Source organism: Rana temporaria, chromosome 3, assembly GCF_905171775.1.
Source record: "Rana temporaria chromosome 3, aRanTem1.1, whole genome shotgun sequence".
Classification (NCBI taxonomy): Eukaryota; Metazoa; Chordata; class Amphibia; order Anura; family Ranidae; genus Rana; species Rana temporaria.
The window spans coordinates 101,531,367-101,552,748 of record NC_053491.1 but is presented as its reverse complement, the minus strand read 5'-3'; the positions used below and the strand labels follow the sequence as shown (position 1 = coordinate 101,552,748).

General features: G+C 45.0%; 1 protein-coding gene across 1 annotated transcript in view; it reads left to right on the top strand.

Annotated features, from left to right (window-relative positions):
* Positions 1–21,382, top strand: part of PSTPIP1 (proline-serine-threonine phosphatase interacting protein 1) — a 97,389-nt gene that overhangs the window by 15,257 nt on the left and 60,750 nt on the right. The gene's annotated exons all lie outside the window — the stretch shown is intronic.

Below are 21,382 nucleotides of genomic sequence, written 5' to 3'. Positions count from 1 at the left end.
TGGGGGAGATGTGGATATTACAGTGGGGGGGAGATGTGGACATTACAGTGGGGGAGATGACGTGGATATTACAGTGAGGGAGATGACGTGGATATTACAGTGAGGGAGATGACGTGGATATTACAGTGGGGGGGGAGATGTGGATATTACAGTGGGGGGGAGATGTGGATATTACAGTGGGGGAGATGTGGATATTACAGTGGGGGAGATGTGGATATTACAGTGGGGGAGATGTGTATATTACAGTGGGGAGATGTGGACATTACATTGGGGGAGATGTGGACATTACAGTGGGGACTATATATGGTGGTGATCCGAAAAATGATCCGATCCGTGACTCTGATCCAAAGAACGATCCGAACCGTGAGTTTTTTGATTCGTTGCACCCCAAGAGGACATGTTCCCTGATCTTTGCTGCTATCAAGTTGGGCATCCCATAATTCCTATTCCCTATCCAAGTTATAACCCCTAATAAAACATAAAAAAACAAAGATCAAAGATTGTTCATTGTGTCTGGATGAAAGCTGAAAATGCTACTTGCCTGGCTGAGTAGGAGTGGGAACCCCGTCATTTGCAACCCCTACGAGTGTAGTGCTACATAGTCAATGTTTTTTATTTAATCCCAGTACTGACATGCGTGCAGTTCTCCCTTCATCCTCTATTGCCCTAAACAGAAACATTCAACTCTCCAATGGGACATTGTGAGATTTCTGAGCAGATTCTCTCCATTCTAGTAGAGCATTCATTCCATTACTCTATCCAGCATCTACACCACTGAACTGTGGTAAAGGACACTATGAGCATTTCTGTGCTGCTGTGCCATTTATATTGAATGTAACCCCAATGCAAAAGTACCAAAAGTGCAGGGGGTAAGAATTTAGATCCATTGTGCTTGCATTTGGCAGATAAATGGACTGCCTCACCTTGTAAAACAATCCATTTAAAATAGGAAAAAGCGAAACATTTGTGTAAAAAAAACAAAAAAACACCATAAATATTCTTGTAGCATGGCCCCCTTGAGCAGTGCTTGGATTTGCCCGCTCATCTGCATCGCCATGACCCTGTAAACCTTTAAACCCACCTGACACTCTAGGTTCAGACATCTTTGACAAATGACACGTCACACAAGTCAATATATTTGTAATATCTCAGCTTTAACTGGAGTAAGTATTAATCATTTACAAAAGGGAAGGGCAATAGATCAACTGAGTTCTGGATAACAGCCCAGACTTGGTAGAGGAATTCCCCCAAAGACAGCTTAAGAACAGTTTAACAGTGAGAGGATACAATACACAGGTATATACAATGAGATACAACCCGAAGCAGGACCTGTAGGACAATAAAGGGTTAAGTGTTGAATGCAGTTGGTTACACTCTAAAGGGGAACCCCTGGGTCGGCCTATTCAACCTTTGAATCCTAATGAGAGATCAGAAAGAATAAGGATAGTGTAGGGCCCTTTAAATAGTAACAACAGCAATGTCCGTGGTGCAGGCCTGATAGTCTTCACCCACAGTTGGAGCTCATTAAATTATATCCAATAAGGCACAGTGATGCATTAACAGACTAACTTGCTTAACAAGCTAATGGTACTCCTTGAAATGGTTGTAGGTAAAAGGTGTCTATTTACAGTGTTCAAATAGAGTTTGCAGTAAAATGTTCCCAAGGTAAAGGTGTCTGTCAACAAAAAGATTGCAGAAGCTGGACGATTGCCCTCTTACCAACGACTGAACCAAACTAGATGCCTTGCAGACAGCGACCCAGGAATAGACGTCCGTCAATGGAACCACCAGCGATGACCCACAGGTGCGGAGCGTGGATGAACGTGATGTCGAGCTGCTGAGTTGGTGCCGTGTAGATGTCTTCTAACGAACAGCAAGCAGAGTTGGGCCTTCCAAGGAATCACTTGGACACCGCGTGGTAGGCCGCAACCTCTCTCTCCCTGTCACGGAGAGGTGTGCATTCCGCAAGGTCCAGGAAGAAGAATGCCAGGCAGATCTCCTTTATAGGCTTTCCCAGAAGTCTCCTTGACTGGTAGCAAGGATACCTGGCAGGTGTAGAACCGGAGTATGGTTAGGTAATGGAATCGCTGGTCAGAAAGACTACTAATCTCACAATCCATTGGGTTGGGCTCACCAATATGATGACAGTCACTGGTGCCCAGCATTAAAGAGACACAACTACAGGTAGGGAATGATGAGGAAACATACTGTATTACGATTATAGTCCACCATCGCTACATTTTTCCCTTTTTTTATAAATGATAAAATACCATCTGTTCTCAGTTGCATTAGCGCTAGGGGAGGAGAAACAAGTCTGATCATTGGAGGAGAGCAGGCTGTGTTCCCAGCACAACTCAAAAACTGACAAAGCTGTGCTATCATGCCTAGTGTGGTCAGTTTTTTAAATATAGAAAATCAATGAGACTGTCAGGAACACCAGATATTTTTCACACAAAGGAAGCAATACAAAGAGAACAGGATACTTTCTCAAACAAGTACATGGTACAGCAGGCACATATCTGGAACATGAAATGTTGGAGTAACATATTATAATATCACAACACACGTTAATACACATTAAAAGCACTGCAGCATATTGTCCTGGTGTGAATGGGCCTAAATAGAGCGGGCATCTAGGCATGGGGAGCATGACTTTCCCAAAGTGACAGTGCTTCACGTAGCAGCCAATCCCCAGGCCAAAGCACTGCCACATGAGGAGCAGTGGCTTCATCCACCCAGATAAACTACAACACCTTCTGACACCAGCACATATCCAAGGTGGACTCCTGCAGTGAGGAAGTGTGGATCAGGATAGAGTGACAGTGTCTCCTAATGACCCAACTTCCCCAAAAAGGTATACGTTTAAATTAAACCTGTGCCCAGATCTGGCACAGTAATGTATTTACAGCACATATTCTGAACAAGCACTAAAACCATGTATTGCTCACCCCCAGACAATATACTCAGGTCTCCCTTAGAGGCTGCCAGTCACAAGCACAGTTCCATGCACACTGACAACACAGTCTCAGTCTAGGAGACGTTAGAAGTCTAGAGACTTTTTATAATTTATTGCCAATCACCTTGAAACAGGAGAGGGGTTCAGGATGCTTCAAAACCAATCAATGGGAGAACAAACTCCTTACACAAATCCTTATAGCTGGAGACAAACAGGAAAGTCCCAAAGTAGGTCTAATGCCACATACACACGATCGGAAATTCCGACAAGAAAACCGTGGAATTTTTTCCGACATAATTTTGGCTCAAACTTGTGTTGCATACACACGGTCACACAAAATTACGACCGTCAAGAACGCAGTGACGTACAACAAGCCGCATAAAATGAAGTTCAATGATTCCGAGCATGTGTCAAATTGATTCAGAGCATGCACGTTTTTTTTTGCGCTTCGGAATTGCATGTGTAGCGGGATATCACCTTTTTCATGTGATATAAAAGACTACCATCTGCTGATCAAGAAGGATCTCAGCTCCCTCCTGTGGCGAATTGTGTTATAACCACCTGCTGCTTACTTTTGTCCTGATACTGCAGAGAATGTTGGGAAATTTAAAGCAGGGAGAAAAGAGACTCCATTTGCCCTGGCTTGTTATAGACTACATTACCCAGAGAAGAACTGTACAATCCCAGAGCGTTTTGCGCCCCGCACGGCCTGCTGGGAGAGGTAATTTAAGGGAGTGGACGTGTTTGGCACGATCTCTCTGGACCGCCTCTTCAACTCAGGAGTACACCTGTGCGAGGTGTCTTCCCGGAAGTCTAGGCTGGAATTGTGGCCTATCTACGCCCGGGCGGAGCGCCATTGTGAAAGAGAGACAGAACCTCTGACGGATTGATCAGACGGGACTCCAGTACCCCTGCGACTTGTCTGAGAACCGGAGGCTGTCTTCTTGAAGGACTGCGATCGGAGATCATGGACGGAGTGATCCTGTAGGACAAGGCCTGAACTGGTTGGGTGAGACGGGCACCTGCCCAAGCATACTGAGTGTCTTTCAGGAGGTTGGATTGTTGATATTCATCACTGTGGTTTGACTGTTCAGGAAATTTCCACCAGTTACTATTCTTTCCCCTTGGATTACAAATTGTGTTCCTTTTCTTCTTTGCGCGCCAACGCATGCCAAAGCATATGTGCATGAACTGTTAAGATCATTTTTTTTCGAGGTTTGGCCTAGCCCGCCAAACCACGTTAGTTGGCTGTATTACTCAAAGAATACCTATTTAGTTGTTGCATATTGTTGTTATTCATTTTTATACTCGTTGATCGAGTAATTGGTTCTATTACACTGTGAGTATTGTTAGTAGTGAGAGCTGGGTGAGGCTTGGTGTAACGGAATGACCCGTGACAAACAGAGACTTTGGAAGGATGAGGGGTACTCTTGTGCCAGCGTCACTAATAACTCTTGTGTCTAGGGTCACCCTGTGTCCCTTTTGGGCATAGGGTGACTGAGAAATATTAATTAGAAATTACATGAGATATTACAAGTGTTGGTTTATTCTGACCCTACCGGTCAATAGAATGACTCTTTCAATGCTTAGCCCAGGCTATTGAGTTGTTAAATGAGGCTGGCTCCTGAAAGACCTTTCATTGTGTGATAACACTGTTTAAAGCCTATTGATGATCAGGTGTGAATACGTTTCTGTCGGAGACAGACCGTCTGTCTAAAGATGTGGATTGAGGGGAACTCATTGTGTGATGGTGTTTTGTTTGAATTCTATTGATAAAGGAATGTGACCTCTCAGGTGTAGTAATTAGGTCATGTTAAAAATGTCAGCCCGGCGCCGAAATGTCTGGAATGTTTAGTAATTAGCCCATCTGAAGGTGTATTGAAGCCCCCCCAGTGTGTGATGTGTGGGTGGAGAGTTTGATTGTTCCTGTGATTACTGAAACATGCCTTGTAAACTGTATATAAACTTGAGAGCTAACCATTAAAAGCGTTCATACATTTTGAAGCAGAGAATAGAGCTGTCAGTCTCATTTTCTGGGGAATTGATATGGATCGTGTCTGCTGGTTTGTCGATGTGTCGGATAAGCTGTCGTGGGTTGATGGAAGGTCGTAAACGGTGGTGACCATTACACTTGGCAAGGAGGTACCTCAGTATAGATACCTTATTGAGGGAATCCCCATGCTGCGTGCTTACACAGGTCTGCATAGCCATTATAAATCAAAGTGTATTTATTTGTTAGTTCTGTTTCTGACTCTTGCGGGGCTTTGCAAGCTGTCTTTTATCGTTTTACCTGTGTTTCTCTTGCTTTATTCTTTCAAGTAAAGGGTAACATTGGTTAAGCTGAAATCTGTGTACAGTCTCTCTGTCATCTTGTGGGATCCATACAACTCAGGGTAACACTTAATTTACTTAATTTACTGTGGTGTGTTGGGATATTGTGCCCTCCAACAAACTATTGGGGTCCACAATTCCCACTATACCAGTTGTGCCAAGGGAGGGTTTTAAGCCAATTTCAGGGGTTGGCAACCAGAGTGTAGACCCAAAACAAACCAGCAGCTCCTTTGGGGGTAGTGCTACACGTACAGACGATCGGAATTTCCGACTGAAAAATTGAGAACCAGCTCTCAAATTTTTGAAAAAGTCAGATGGAGCATACACACGGTTGGAATTTCCGACCAAAAGCTCACATCGAACTTTTCTTGTCGGAAATTCCGACCGTGTGTACGCGGCATTACTCACAATGTTCCAGAAGCTGACTGCCATCCAGCTTCCATAGTTCCTCAGTGAGGGAGATATAAGATCTTTCTCCAGACCAGGACTTCAGGACAGTGCTCTCTAGAAAAAAAATATATTAAAAATCATCTCTAGGTCCTCAGCAAGTTACTTGCTGAAGCCCAAGCTGCAAATCTTATCTCAATATAGCAGCAGCATCTATGAAGAGGAAAGAACACTCTGGAAAGGCCTCACAAATATTTATCACCTCCACATCCACCTTCAGGGCACCTCCTTCCACGGATTGGCTGGGACATGTTAAATATTCATACTGGACATTTGACTCTCCCCAGTCCCCACCTTATATTTGTGTATGGAGATATTTAACCGCTCAAATATGCATACACTCGTCGCGACATCTGTGTCTGTCATTGATTTGTACGCTGAATTCCATTTTGTACAGTCCTCTGTGCCCATGAGCGAGCAATAAAGAAGGCTTCCGCCCAAAACTGATATTTCAATTTTGGCTTGCCAGCACTAGATAATAGTACGCTAGACCGACGTATAGCAGAGCGGCGAGCACTCGCATTCACTCGTATTCACAAAGCACTCGCTCCCAACGTTGCGCCGGCGTAACGTAAATTCCTCGGCGTAAGCCCGCCTAATTCAAAGTAGGTGGAAGGTGGGCGTGATCCATTTAAATGAAGCGTGACCCCATGCAATTGATGGGCTGAACGAACGGCGCATGCGCCGTCCCGTGGACGCATCCCAGTACGCATGCGTCAGAATTACTTCGTAAATACTCCATAAGATACGTCGAATCACTGCCTACGATGTGACGTAACCTACGCCCAGCTTTATTTACGTAGTACTACGTAAATGACGTAAAATACGACGGCTGTTCCCTGGTCCATACCTTAACATGACTTACCCCTGCTTTATGAGGCTTAACTTTACGTACGACTTACGTAAACAGCGTATATTAATGCGCCGGGCGCAAGTACGTTCGTGAATCGGCGTATCTCACTCATTTGCATATGGGAATCGAATTTCCCATATGCCTCCAGCGTAAATATGCATCCAAGATACACCGGCGTAGGCAAGTTACGTCGGTCGTAAGAAGCCTATTTTCAGGCGTATCTAGTTCTATGGGCACAGCGCAAGGATACGACGGCGCATCGTTACACTTACGCGGCGTATCTCGAGATACGTCGGCGTAAGTGCTACGTGAATCCGGGCCAGAATCACCTTCTGAATACAATTACAGGAAAAACATTTTTTTTATTGTAGCCCTTTAATATATGTGTAGCGCCCCCTTACTTTCAGTATGGGCACTACGCTAAAGTTAGTGGGGAATGGGAGAGTTATTTTTCTCCCATTCACAGTTTGTTAAATTGCAGGGCTGCTGTCCTTTCAGAGCTATCTTGTGGGTCAGTCTGCGTTTCAGGGGTGCGTTTCCACCTCTGGGCGGCAGTTGGCGCTAAGGGGGTTCTGGCGGGGTCGCTTTTGCCCAGCAGCCAATTAGAGGAGTTTTTCCCTCGCTGGGCATGCTGGGGAAGGGTATATCTGGGGCAGACGCCATTGATTCTAGGTCCTTTTTCGCGGGGTCCGAGTTCCAGGTGCGGCATCCACCTTCAGGGTGCGCGCATTTATGGACCCTGCCACCATGGCGCACCATGCGGAGCTTCATCCTGATGATGAGAAGGGCCCAGCGACTTGCTGGGTCCCAACCTTTGCTAAGAGGATCCTAAGCTGAGAGCTGTGCGGTGGGGAATCGGCTCAGGGAGAACCCAGAGAGAGGTTATCCAGGAGGCCTGAACGAACCATCGGGGATCTTGCCACCACGACACTGACAGGAATATTGCAGCTGTCAACCAGTGACCTTAACTGAATTAAGTGGGAGGGTTCGCTCAATCCAATTATTGCACCTTAAATCGCTAGGCCTGTGGCAGAGGTCTGTCATTGCGGGCGCCCAGGACAGGTAAGTGTCCATATATTAAAAGTCAGCAGCTGCTGTATTTGTAGCTGCTGACTTTTAATATATTTTTTTTCGGCGGAACTCCACTTTAAGCACTGATGATTTTAATATAGCACTTTTGCTATACTTTGCTATAATTTTATTCATTTTTTTAAGATGACATTTCTCAATCCAGTGCTGTGCGTGAGAACTTCAGATCTCTGGACTCTTTTCCTCCTCATAGCTTCAGAGACAGCCAATGGCTCCCGCTGCTGTCAATCTCAGCCAGTGAGGAGGGAGCTGTGAACAGGGCCAAGCCATACTCTGTGGCCCAGATTCTCAAAAGAGATACGACGGCGCATCTCCAGATATGCCGTCGTATCTCTGCGTAGCGCCGTCGTATCTATGCTACTAATTCTTAGAATCAGTTACGCATACATATTCATTAGATCCGACTGGCGTAAATCTCTTACGCCGTCGGATCTAAACTGCAATTTTTTTTTGCCCGCTAGGTGGCGCTTCCGTCGATTTCCACGTCAAGTATGCAAATTAGCTACATACGCAAATTCCCGAACGTACGCACGGCCGACGCAGTAAAGTTACGATGTTTACGTTAGGCTTTTCCCGGCGTAAAGTTGCCCCTGGGTCTATGAGGCGCAGCCAATGTTAAGTATGGCCGTCGTTCCCGCATCGAAAATTTTAAAATTGACGTAGTTTGCGTAAGTCGTCCGTGAATGGGGCTGGACGTCATTTACATTCACGTCGAAACCAATGACGTCCTTGCGATGTCATTTGGAGCAATGCACACTGGGATATTTTAGGGACGGCGCATGCACAGTTCGTTCGGCGCGGGGACGCGATTCATTTCAATGAAACACGCCCCCTACCCGCCGAATTTGAATTCCGCCGGGTGATTTACGCTACGCCGCTGCAACTTTACAGGCAAGTGCTTTGTGAATAAAGCACTTGCCTGAAAAACTTGCGGTGGCGTAACGTAAATGAGATACGCTACGCCCGCAATATTTTGCGCCCATCTACGTGAATCTGGGCCTGTGTGTCTATGATAAAAAAATAAATGATAATTATTTTTTGTTGAGTACAACACAGTGATTAAAAAAAGTTTATTTCAACTTATTGAGAACAGTGCAAATAGTGAATTTTAAAATAATATGTAGCCCAAATGCTCTTTTCCTAGTTTCTTGAGGTCTGGTTATACAGGAACAGAAAATGAGAAATAACATTTTTTGGCTTCATATTACACAGTGACTCACAGGCTTAATTTCACTTCATTGTTTCCTGGGCTGAGGTACTTGTGACATTAGTTGTTATTCTTATCCAAGCCATAGTATGTATGTACAAAACTCAGTTAATTCAAACTCTGTGAAGGATCAGTCAATCTAAGGATATGGTGTCTGAACGCAGCCTCTGTATTGGTTGTTTAATGTGATGGGTGCCTCACCGTGCAATAGCAAGGCTTAGGACTTTGATTTCAATATTACTTAACCACTTCAATACCAGGCACTTACACTCCTTTCCTGCCCAAGCCAATTTTCAGCTTTCAGCGCTGTTTAAATGACAATTGCGCGGTCATGCTACACTGTACCCAAATAGAATTTTTATCATTTTGTTCCAACAAATAGAGCTTTCTTTTGGTGGTATTTGATTACCTCTGTGATTTATATTTTTTGCTAAACAAATAAAAAATGTCCGAAAATTTATTTTGTTTCTGTTAAAATTTTTTGTAAATAAGTACGTTTTCTCCTTTACTGACAGGCACTGATAATGTGGCACCAATGAGGTGTCACTCATGGGCACTCATAGGCGGCACTGATGGGCACTCATGGGTGGCACTGGTGGGCACTGATAGGCAACACTAATTGGCACTGAAAGACTGCACTGATGGGTACTTATGTGTGGCACTGATAGGCGGCACTGCTGGGCACTGATACGTGGCACTGATGATCACTGATATGTGGCACTGACAGATGGCACTGATAGGCATTGCAGATGGGCACTGATTGGCAGCTTCCTGGGCACTGATTGGCAGCTTCCTGGGCACTGATTGGCAGCTGCCTGGGCACTGATTGGCTATCCCTGGTGGTCTAGGGTGGCATACCTGGTGGTCCAGTGTGCTGGCTATCCCTGGTGGTCCTGGCGCCGTCCTGGTGGTCCTGGGCGGGCATCCAAGGGGGGCTACGCTGATAAACAATCAGCACAGACCCCCCTGTCAGACGCAAGTAAGGAAAAGCCGATCAACGTCTCTTCCTGTTTACATCGTGATCAGCCGTGTAGCGGTTTGTCAGGCCTCGTACACACGACCGAGTTTCTCGGCAAAAACCAGCAAGAAACTTGCTGGGAGATATTTTTTTGCCGAGGAAACCGGTCGTGTGTACATTTTCGTCGGGGAAACTGTCTAGAAACTCAACGAGCCAAAAAGAGAGCAAGTTCTCTATTTCCTTGACGGGAATGGAGAAAATTGGCTTGTCGAGTTCCTCGATGGCTTCACAAGGAACTCGAGGAGCAAAACGATGTGTTTTCGCCCGTCGAGTTTCTCGGTCGTGTGTACGAGGCTTCAGACTGACACGCAGCAACAAAGATCGCCGCGATGCGCGCCCCCACTGGGCTGTTATCCTGCTGGACGTCATATAATGCCCAGTCAGGATGACTGAACAGCCACCTAGCCGTCATTCTGCTATAGGCTGGACGGGAAGTGGTTAAACTGACAGTTTTTTTTTTTATCTACTCGACATGTGGGTTTCACTAAAGGTAACATCCGCTTATGTCCAATCCAAAAGGAAAGCCGGCACAACAGCAACTATCGGCAGCATGATTTGTTTTTATTAAAGCGGTAGTAAACCGCTGCCTTTAAAAAAAAAAAAAAAAAACCTGCAAGACAACGGCATAATGTGCTACTATGCTTACATTAGAACGAAGCCCTCCAGCGGCATGCTGTCACTGCTGACAGGGCTTCTATCTTCACCCAGTCTTCCTTTCGGGTTTGCATGTTCCAGCCATCTGACTGGCCGAGGCGTGATAACGTCACTCCTGTGCATGCATGCACGCAGGAGTCACCAGCTGCAGCATAGAGCTCTAAAGGTCCTGGACGGGTATGCTTTCTCTCCAGAGCACATACGGCGATTACATAACTGGCTGCATGCAGTGTGAATATCTCCTAAACAGTGCAAGTACCTGTACCTACAGGTAAACTTTATTATAGACTTAGAAAGGATGTAAAAATGACTGCGCTAAAGTCTCACAAAGTCAGCGGCCATTAGCATATGCTACATAATACAGTGCATTGTGTAAACAGTTATCCAGTAAAACCTTGGTTTGAGAGAATTTTGCAAGACAATCAACATTTTTAAAATAAAATTTGACTTGATAAACAAGCGATGTCTTGATATACAAGTAGCGTCATGTTACAACTGAGTATAAAAGAGAAGAGAGGCACCACTAAGTGTAGCAATATGGTTACATTTAATGGAGGTACAACATTTAGCCACTCACATGGTTGATAATTAAAACAGGCATATCTAAGTATGCAGGCATCCGGGGGAAAGCTGTCCTTATAGACCATCTTCTGCACCGCCATTGACGTCATCCCTTCTACGCTGTGCTCCACAAGCGCTTCAAGCCTCGCTTTCAGATCGCTCTACTGCAGGGTAATCTTCCCGGTCATGATTGCAGACTGACAGCGGTGAGAGCCGGTGGTGCGGAGGACAGTCTATGTGGACAGCTTTACCCCGGATGCCTACATACTTAGAGGTGCCTGTTTTAATCATCAACCATGTGAGTTGCTAAATGTTGTACCTTCATTCAATGTAACCATATTGCTACACTCAGGCCCCGTACACACGTCCGAGAAACTCGACGGGCAAAACACATCGTTTTGCTCGTCGAGTTCCTTGTGAAGCCACCGAGGATCTCGGCGAGCCAAATTTTCCCATTGCCCAACGAGGAAATAGAGAACATGTTCTCTATTTGGCCCGACGAGATCCTCGTCGGTTTCCTCGGCGAAAAGTGTACACACGACCGGTTTTCTCGGCAGAATACGTCTCCCATCGAGTTTCTTGCTGAATTCTGCCGAGAAACTCGGTCGTGTGTACGGGGCCTTAGAGGCGCCTCGCTTCTCTTTTATACTCTGTAGCTCCTGCTGGATTTTGCTTCTAATCCCCTTGTGGAGATTACCCTTTGTGGAGATTGCCATTTGTGAATGGACATTGCTATAATCTTTTTATATGGACTATAAGCGGAAAGACCTACGAATACATGGTTGTGGAACGAATCATCCGAGTTTCCATTATTTCTTATGGGGAAATTTGCTTTGATATACAAGTGCTTTGGAATACAAGCATGTTTCCGGAACTAATTATACTCGCAATTCAAGGTTTTACTGTATAATGTATCTAGAAGTAAGACCTTCCATATATGAAAATATAAGAGGACTTAAATAGTATGACCACCGTGTAATAAAACAGTTCAAATAGTGGCCCAGATTCAAGAAGCACTTGCGCCCGCGCAACCATAGTTGCGCGGCGCAAGTGCTTACTTGCTCCGGTGTAACGAGTGCTCCTGATTCAGGAACCTCGTTACACCGAATGCAGCCTAGGATGTGACAAACATAAGCCTCCTTATGCCTTCACATCCCAGGCTGCATTCTTGCGTTGGCCGCTAGGGGGCGCGGCCTTTGTGATCGGCGTGTAGTATGCAAATTGCATACTACCACCGATTCACAAAAGTTGCGCGGGCCCTGCGTACGCAAGGTACGGAGTTTCTGTACGGCGCCTTTAGCATAAGGTTGCTCCTGCTAATAGCAGGCGCAGCCAATGCTAAAGTATAGCTGCGCCTCCCGCTCGCGACGTTTAAATTTCACGTCGTTTACGTAAGTGAACCGTGAATGGCGCTGGACGCCATTCACGTTCACTTACAAGCAAATGACGTCCTTGCGACGTCATTTGCCGCAATGCACGTCTGGAAAGTTTCCAGACGGAGCATGCGTTGTTCGCTCGGCGCGGGAGCGCGCCTAATTTAAATGATTCCCGCCCCCGGCGGGATCATTTACATTAGGCAGCCTTGCGCCGGCTGCTTAGCATATTGCCCGCGCAATTTACGGAGCAACTGCTCCGTGAATCGCGGGCAAATCGCAATATTTGCGTGGGCGCAGAGAAAAAAATTTGCTCTTTGCCCACGCAAATATTGCGCGATTCTACTTGAATCTGGGCCAGTGAGTGTAAGACAAAAGTTAATTCCAATAATGATTATAGGGGAAAATCCAAGAATGGCTTAAAGCGGAGGATCATATTGTTTATACTTCCAACATGTACAGTATGCCTTTTTTTTTTTTTTTGGCTGTACACAGCTTATTATGGCTATTTTCCACCCGCCTTCCGGGTACTCACTCCCACGGGAGTAGGCGTTTCTATGCTGTGCCGCAATGTCATCTGGGACTTCGCCCAGATGATTGACGTCCTTGAGAAAAAGTTCCCCCCGGGGGATAAGGCCCCCTCCTATTGCGTGGGCGCGTCGCGAGTCACAGAGTTTCCGAAAGTAGCTGAACTGCGAGTCAGCTCTATACGGCGCCTGCGCAGTCAGCTCTACACGGCTCCTCGTGACGCGCCTACGCAATAGGGGGGGCCTTATCCGAGGGGGGGAACTTTTTCTCTAGGACGTCAATCATCTGGGCGAAGTCCCTGATGACATTGCGGCACAGCATAGAAACGCCTACTCCCGCGGGAGTGAGTAGCCGGAAGCCGGCTACTCACGGGAAACTAGACTAGCGGCGACGTAGCGAACGCGAAAAACCGTTGTGGATCGCCGTAACTCCTAATTTGCATACCCGACGCTGGTTTACGACGCAAACTCCCCCCAGCGGCGGCCGCGGTATTGCATCTTAAGATCCGACAGTGTAAAACAATTACACCTGTCGGATCTTCTGGCTATCTATGCGTAACTGATTCTATGAATCAGTCGCATAGATAGAAACAGAGATACGACGGCTTATCAGCAGATACGCCGTCGTATCTCCACTGTGAATCTGGCCCGTTATTCCTAACTTGACCAGTTGTGGCTGTATCACTCTGCAATAATAAAAACTCATCCTGCTGCCGATAGTTGGCTTTGTGGATTGATGGTTTTTGAAGCTTCAGAAACTCCATTGCCAGGGTACCAGCCTCAGAGCTGTTTTGGATTGCCTGTGAGGTAGTAGTATTATATTAAAGGAGTTGTAAAGGCAGTTTTTTTACATTAATGCATTGATTCTATGCATTAAGATAAAAAGCCTTCTGTGTACAGCAGTTCCCCTCAGCCCCCCCCCCCCCCAACACTTACCTGAGGTCCCTCTCTGTCCAGCGATGTCCACGGGTATCTCAGCCATCCAATATTTTCCTTCCAGATTGGCTGAGACAGCAGCAGCGCCAATCAAAGTCAGCGAGCCAATAAGAAGAGAGAGGATGCTGGGCTGTGGTGGGGCTCTGTGTCTGAATGGACAAAGGGAGCTGTGACTCAGCTTGGGTGCCCCCTTAGCAAGCTGCTTGTTGTGGGGGCACTCAACAGGAGGGAGGGGCCAGGATCACAGACGAAAGACCCAAGAAGAGGAGGATCTAGGCTGCTCTGTGAAAATCCACTGCAACAGAGCAGGTAAGTATAACATGTTTGTTATTTTTATAGAAAAAAAACAAGACTTTACAATCACTTTACCCTCCTCTTATGTATTATTTTATCACATGCTCAAATTGTGTTTCTCTGGTGTTTGACAGGCTTACTTTAAACAGTGTAGAAAGTTTTATTAATTATATAGTTTATAAAATGTTCTCCATGTTGTCATCAAGATTTAACAGCTTATTTTCTTGAATTTTTCTAATATTCTTGTCCTTCAGGTATCTTCAGCCACACTAAGCTAATGTAGAGTAGCAGCAGTGTCACACAAATTTTAGGATTGTACTGAGCATTTGTCCACTAAGGGCCAGATTCTCATAGATCGGCGTATCTTTGTTCCGGCGTAGCGTATCATATTTACGCTACGCCTCCGCAACTTAGACGGGCAAGTGCTGTATTCTCAAAGCACTTGCTCCGTAAGTTGTGGCGGCGTAGCGTAAATAGGCTGGCGTAAGCCCGCCTAATTCAAATGTTGAACAGGGGGGCGTGTGTTATGTAAAATAACCATGACCCGACGTGATTGACGTTTTTCATGAACAGCGCATGCGCCGTCCGTGGACATATCCCAGTGTGCATGGCTCCAAATACGCCGCAAGGACGTATTGGTTTTGACGTGAACGTAAATTACGTCCAGCCCCATTAACGGACGACTTACGCAAACGACGTAAAATATTCAAAATTCGACGCGGGAACAACGTCATATTTAACATTGGTGAAGGAAAAAAGCTGGGACAGCCGCACTCCAAAAAAACTCCTCCTTTAATTAAAAATCACAAAATACATGCCACAGCAAAAAACAGCACAACAAAAGAAAAGCTGACGTTTCGCACTATGCCTTAGTGCTTCTTCATAGCTGTGAAGAAGCACTAAGGCATAGTGCGAAACGTCAGCTTTTCTTTTGTTGTGCTGTTTTTTGCTGTGGCATGTATTTTGTGATTTTTAATTAAAGGAGGAGTTTTTTTGGAGTGCGGCTGTCCCAGCTTTTTTCCTTCATCCTAACCTGCATTTTGATTGCACTGCCTGCACCCTTGGCTCGGACAACAGGAATCAGATTACCTGGTTCTCTTTGAGCGGTTACCCACTCTCTCATATTTAACATTGGTTCGCCGCATGTACGCCACCATATAGCAGGGGTAACTTTACGCTGGGAAAAGCCTAATGTAAACGGCGTATCTGTACTGCGTCGGCCGGGCGTACAATCGTGAATTTGCGTATCTAGCTGATTTACATATTTCTAGGCGTAAATCAGCGTACACGCCCCTAGCGGCCATCGTAAATATGCAGTTACGATCTGACAGCGTAAGAGACTTACGCCGGTCGGATCTAATAGAAATCTATGCGTGACTGATTCTAAGAATCAGGCGCATAGATACGACGGCACAACTCAGAGATACGACGGCGTATCTGGAGATACGCCGTCGTATCTCCTTTGTGAATCTGGGCCTATATGTCCACAGTACACGGAGTCTCCCAGAGAGAACAGGCTGTAACTGTGCAAATATTGGCTTTGTGGTTTATCAATGGTAGATGGGGAACTTGGAAAAAGTGACAAGTAAAAATATATGTACTCAAAGCTTAACAAGCGATGATTATGACTGCCTGCGGACTGTGTAATTTTGACAATTAAAACACAGCTTATTCAACCTTTCTTAGGAAGGTTTACCTTCCCCAAATGAACCACTTATTTTCCAAGGTAAGTACTTCAGGCAGTCAAAGGGACTTGTTTTGCCACATGAAGGTTATATAGTTACATAGTTGGTAAGGCTGAAAAAAGACACCAGTCCATCCAGTTCAACCTGTGGTGCATGTGTGTGCGTTACAACCAAAAACGTAAATGTATTTTATTGGGATTTTATGTGATAGACCAACACAAAAATGTGAAGTGGAAGGAAAATTATAAATGGTTTTAATTTTTTTTTACAAATAAATATCTTAAAAGTGTGGTGTGCATTTGTAGAACCACCTTCCACTGCAATTACAGCTGCAAGTCTTTTTGGGGATGTCTCTACCAGCTTTGCACATCTAAAGAGTGAATTTTTATTCTCTGTCAGATTGGAAGATGAGCGTCTGTTAACAGCAATTTTCAAGTCTTGCCACAGATTCTCAATTGGATTTAAATCTGGACTTTGACTGGGCCATTCTAAGGCCTCGTACACACGACCAAGAATCTCGTCGTAAATGAAATGTCGTTTTCCTCGACAAGTTTCTTGACAGGCTTGTCGAGAATCTTGACAAGCTTTCTTTGCGTACACACTGTCAAGACAAAATCTTGTCGTTCTCAAACGCAGTGACGTACAACACGTACGACGGCACTATAAAGGGGGAAGTTCCATTCCATTGGCGCCACCCTTGGGGCTGCTTTTGCTAATCTCGTGTTACCGCGTGTTAGTAAAAGTTTGGTGAGAGACGATTCGCGCTTTTCAGTCTTCGTGCTTTCAGATCGTTTTCTGCGGTTCAGTTTGTGCTTGTGGGTTTGTATCTTGTCTTTCAGGGCGTGTGGTCAGGTCGTATTTGTTTTACAGTGCGTTCCTGTCCGCTCGTTTCTGTTTTTCAGGTAGTTCTTCATAGGACTTGCTGTTCTTCAGTGCTGCCTTCTATTTATTTGATTTCTCTTGTTTTTCAGTTCATACTTGCCTATGTGTTTTTAATCAACCCAAAAATGTCGCTTGTGAGTAGGCAGGTTAACTTTAAAAAAAATACAAACGGTCAAATTATAAAGGGACAGATCAGATAACAACAAACAATAATGTTAAAATTGTGGTAACTTGACACAACAAAATTAAACAATAAATCATGGAGATGACTAGAAATTAAATAATAAATAAAAATGAAGATCTGTATTTAAAAAATAAAAAAATATCTTGCTATATAAATTTTTCAAAAATATGCATGAGATCAGCATGAAAAATGTTACAAAAAGTTAGTCAGAACTGTGTGAATATCAGCAACAAAAGAAGATCATTATTGTTCATTTTTGTAACATTCTAAAGATGATTTAAATGCGCAGCATTTAAACGATGCAATAATTTTTACAGCGTGACGAATGTGCTATCTCCACGCTACTTTTACCGATGGTGCTCTCCCGTCTCATACTTCTTTCTGAGCATGCTCGCGTTTCTTAGCATACACACGAACGTGTTTCTCGTCATAAACCAGCCCGACGAGGAAATTGAGACTCCCGACTTCTCTTTTTTTCTCGTCGAGATCCACACCAGTTTTCTCGCCGAAAAACATACACACCGTTTTCCTCGGCAAAAAAGCTCTGCCAGCATTTTTCTTGATGGATTTTGTCGAGGAAAACGGTCATGTGTACGAGGCCTCACACATGAATATGCTTTGATCTAAACCATTCCATTGTAGCCCTGGCTGTATGTTTAGGGTCGTTGTCCTGCTGGATGGTGAACTTCCGCCCCAGTCTCAAGGCTTTTACAGACTCTTAAGCCCTGTACACACGATCGGATATCTAATGGAATCTAATCCGATGCATTTTTTCGTCGGATTTCCGATGAAGCTGACTTTCATCAGTCTCGCCTACACACCATCGGTCAAAAATTCGACCGTGTCCAAACGTGGTTACGTAAAACACTACGACGTCCTGAGAAAAATGAAGTTCAATGCTTCCGAGCATGCGTCGACTTGATTCTGAGCATGCATGGATTTTTGACCGATAGAAAAAAACGATTGTCTGTGTGGAAGTCTATAGTTTTTTTATCCATAGGAAAATTTTAAAACATGTTCTATTTTTTTTCAATGATGGAAAACAAACCGATGGGGCCCACACACGATTGGTTTGTCCGATGAAAATGGTCCATCGGTCCGATCGTGTGTACAGGGCTTAACAGGTTTTCTTCTAATATTGCCCGGCATTTGTATTTGGCTCCATCCAGCTTTCCATCAACTCTGACCATCTTCCTTGTCCCTGCTGAAGAAAAGCATCCCCACAACATGATGCTGCCACCACCATGTTTCACGGTGGGTATGGTGTGTTCAGGGTGATGTGCAGTGTTCGTTTTTCGCCACACATATCGTTTTACTTTTAGGCCAAATTTTGCTCTCATCTGGCCAGAGCACCTTCTTCCACATGTTTTCTGTGTCCCCTGCATGGCTTCTGTAAACTGCAAACGGGACTTCTTATGGCTTTCTCTAAACAATGGCTTTCTTCTTGCCATGGGCCTCTTGGCTGCTTCTGTGATTAATTCTCTCCTTGCCCAGCCTGTCAGTTTAGGTGGGAGGCCATGTCTTGGTAGGTTTGTAGTTGTGCCATACTCTTCCTATTATCAAATGATGGATTGAACAGTGCTCTGTGAGATGTTCAAAGTTTGGATTTTTTTTTATAACCTAGCCCTGCTTTAAACTTCTCCACAACGTTATCCCTTACCTGTCTGGTGTGTTCCTTAGCCTTCATGATGCTGTTTGTTCACTAAGGTTCTCTAACAAACATCTGAGGGCTTCACAGAACAGCTGTATGTATACTGAAATTAAATTACACACAGGTGGACACCTTTCTACGAATTAGGTGACTTCTGAAGGCAATTGGTTCCACTAGATTTTAGTTAAGGGTATTAGCGTAAAAGGAGCTGAATCCAAATGCATGCCACACTTTTCAGATATTTATTTGTAAAACATTTTGGAAATCATTTATCATTTTCCTTCCACTTCACAATTATGTGCCACTTTGTGTTGGTCTATCACAAAAAATCCCAGTAAAATAAATTTATGTTTTTGGTTGTAACATGACAAAATTTGCAAAATGTCAAGTGTGTGAATACTTTTTCAAGGCACTGTATGTGTTTATATCAATAATAAAGGTATATTCCTGTATGTTGTGATCGTTAAGATACCCATCTAATAGATTAAACTACTCGTTTTTTTAAACTATCGACGCTCCCTACTGATACAACTGCTTGTGGAAGAGAATTCCACATCCTTACCGCTCTGACAGTATTGAACTCTCTACGCAGATTACGTTTAAAAAGACATGCAGACTTTCACTGAAATAGGAAGAAAAGCAGTTTAAACTTCCTTTCACTTAAAAGTTTTTTCCCTATGCTAGGGTCACCAGTAACGTATTTGTATATTGCTATCTTATCCCCTCTTAAAGCGGGGGTTCACTCGTACATAACACCTTTTCCCCTTAGATGGATGCTCGTTTTGTCTAGGGGAATCGGCTAGTTGTTTTAAAATATGAGCTGTACTTACCGTTTACGAGATGCATCTTCTCCGCCGCTTCCGGGTATGGGCTGCGGGACTGGGCGTTCCTATTTTGATTGACAGTCTTCCGAGATGCTTCCGACGGTCGCATCCATCGCGTCACGATTTTCCGAAAGAAGCCGAACGTCGGTGCGCAGGCGCAGTATAGAGCCGCACCGACGTTCGGCTTCTTTCGGCTACTAGTGACGCGATGGATGCGACCGTCGGAAGCCTCTCGGAAGACTGTCAATCAAGAAGGAACGCCCGCTCCCGAAGACCCATACCCGGAAGCGACGGAGAAGATGCATCTCGAAAACGGTAAGTACGGATCATATTTTAAAACAACTAGCCGATTCCCCTAGACAAAACGAGCATCCATCTAAAGGGAAAAAATTTTTATGGGTGAACTCCCGCTTTAAGCATCTCTTCTCCAGAGAGAATAAGTTCAATGCTTGTAGTCTTTCCCTATAGCTGAGATCATCTGAGATCATCTAGTGCCTTTATAACTTTGTTGCCCTTCTCTGAACTCTTTCCAGTTCCAGCACATCCTTCTTGAGGTTCTCTGCTATGTTGAAATAACCCTCTATAAACATTTCCTATTTCTTAATTCTTCTGTGTGGTGAAGAGTAAGAATCTTAAGTACAGCACATGTGCCACTGTTGTCAGAGTCAGGGAAGGATTGCTGCAGGTCCCGCTGTTTATTCAAGATGTATGACGATGAACAGATATATCATATGTTTTTAGGGGCATATACTGTACACAAATTTATGGCCAACCTAAGTTACTGCTCCTAGATCTTGTTCCATGCCTAACTCACTATGTAGAGGTATCCAGCAGCACGTAGAGTGGCCATTTTCTCATTAGTCACCATGCATGACTATTTAAAGTGACTCTGTGAAAAGTTTTCCCCAAAAAAGGATACCCCTCCCGAAGCACCATTAACTTATGAGCACCAGACTCTCCGGTAATGCTAGTAATCTGAAGAAGGTTCCTGCAAGAAAGGGGCTTATATGCCACCCACCCAATCCCAATGCGGGGGAAGTAAGTTGTCTCCCCTTACTTATGTAGTGCTCATCCCCAAAAGGGCCTGCTGAATGGTCACAGGGTTCTATCCCAGCCAGTATACCCACAGTGACTCCACTGGTAAATAGTCTAGGGGAATCCTTTTTTTTTTATGCTTTATTAAAAGAGAAGTATGGTTGTTGTTTTTTTGCTATTCATACTTACCTCGGTGGATGGAGCATCAGGCTGATGCTGCTGTCCCCCGGCGTCTCTGCACTGAGAACCAAGCCACCGAACACCACTGATGGCTCGGTTCTCACTCCTCCCTGAGCAGAGCCATACTGACTGTCAGTCAGCATGTCTGCTCTACTTCTCAGCGCTCATTGGAGCGCTGAGCAGTGGAGGGTCAGGGAGAGGCTGTCTTAGCGGCTCGTTGAGACTGACATAAATCAGGGCAGCTGGCGGATCCTGTCTTGAAAGTCGTGATGACGCGTTGCCCCGATTGATGGCAGTGACGTCAGCGGAGAGCGGACTTCAGACCACTCTCCGCTGAAAACGGGTCACAAGAGTGCAAAACGAGAAGACCAGCCTAAAAAGCTCAGGCTGGACTTCTCCTTTAACATCTTCCCATCTCAGCCATTGTAATATTATGGCCGTAGGAACACTCTGTCCCTCCAGGCGGCTGTCATAAGACATCCTCGGCTTCCCGGCGTTGTGGGGGGCGCTTCACTCGGGAGCCCGATGTGTATGCCCGGCGGCAGCGATGTCCGCCAGGCACCTGCGATTGCTTGTCACAGAGCAGGAACATGGATCTGTGTGTGTAAACACACAGATCCACATCCTGTCAGGGGAGAGGAGACCGATCATGTGTTCCTGGTATATAAGAACACCGATCAGTCTCATTCCCCAGT